The following is a 1613-nucleotide window of genomic DNA, read 5'->3' as shown; positions in this document are numbered from 1 at the left end:
AGCCGAGATCACGCCATTACACTCCAGCCTGGGCAACAAGAGCAAAACTCCATCTCAAAAAAAAAAAAAAGAAAGAAAAGTGAAAAAAATTCCAATAACAATGGTGCTCTCTGGGTGGTGAGATTATGGGCAGTCACATGTATATGTATGTTTCTGAGAGGCTTTTTTTTTTTTTTTTTTGAGATGGAGTCTCACTGTGTCACCAGGCTGGAGTGCAGTGGCGCAATCTTGGCTCACTGCAACCTCCACTTCCCAGATTCAAGTGATTCTCTTGCCTCAGCCTCCTGAGTAGCTGGGATTACAGGCACCCACTATGGGAGGAGACCACCCCTCATATTGTCTTATGCCCAATTTCTGCCTCCAAAGAAAGAAGAAGTAAAAACTAAAAGGCAGAAATGAAATCCACAAGCAGACAGCCCGGCGCCGCACCCTGGGCCTGGTAATTAAAGATCAACCCCTCACCTAATCGGTTATGTTATCTATAGATTACAGACATTGTATAGGAAAACACTGTGAAAATCCCTAACCTATTTTGTTTCAATCTAACTACTGGTGCATGCAGCCCCCAGTCACGTACCCCCTGCTTGCTCAATTGATCACGACCCTCTCACGTGCACCCTCTTAGAGTTGTGAGCTCTTAAAATGGACAGGAATTGCTCACTCCGGGAGCTCAGCTCTTGAGACAGGAGTCTTACTCATGCCCCCGGTCGAATAAACCCCTTCCTTCTTTAACTCGGTGTCTGAGAAGTTTTGTCTCCGGCTCGTCCTGCTACACCACCACCACATCCAGCTAATTTTTGTATTATTTAGTAGAGACAGGGTGTCACCATGTTGGCCAAGCTGGCCTCGAACTCCTGGCCTCAAGTGATTCACCCACCTCAGCTTCCCAAAATGCTGGGATTACAGGCGGGAGCCACTGCACACAAACAGCTTTTTGTATTTCATATTGTCTGAACATATACACTGAACATATATAATTTCTATAGTTAACCAGGGGGAGGAGGAATATATATGTATAAAGCCATGTATAAAGAATAACTGAGTCTCTTTATACATGGGTCTGGCTTCAGTGCTACTTTCAACCCTCCCCTTCTACCCCCTTACCCTATCACATTCCCCCTCCAAAGCACCTCCTTGCTCCCACCCCCACCCCTGTCTTGCTCCAGATTTGCAAAATATGTGCTCTAAAGAAAAAAAGAGAGGATGAATCCGTTTTGGGGCAGGGGCCACACATCAACATTTGTACCTGAGGATATGTGCAGGTGAGAATAAAAAGAGATTTGCAAAGAAGCATTTTTATTGGTTTTGCCTCTGAACTAAAAAGATACAAAGACAAGCCTTAATAGCATATGAATTCAAGGCCCTAGCCTCTTCTCCAAACCAAGAATTCCCAAGTGTTGCCGCAGCCTAGGACACTGGGCACTGGTAAATCCGTGTGCCAAAGCTGAAATCTGAGTACTGTACAGCATTACAGTATTGTAATGGGACCCCCTTTATGTACCCACTCAACAAACTTTCCCAAACACTCACTGGTACAAAACATGGCCTTACTGGCTGGGTGCGGTGGCTCACTGTAATCCCAGCACTTTGGGAGGCCGAGGCAGGTGGATCAC

Source organism: Mandrillus leucophaeus, unplaced genomic scaffold (genome assembly GCF_000951045.1).
Source record: "Mandrillus leucophaeus isolate KB7577 unplaced genomic scaffold, Mleu.le_1.0 Scaffold290, whole genome shotgun sequence".
Taxonomy (NCBI): Eukaryota; Metazoa; Chordata; class Mammalia; order Primates; family Cercopithecidae; genus Mandrillus; species Mandrillus leucophaeus.
This window is presented reverse-complemented; position numbering follows the sequence as displayed.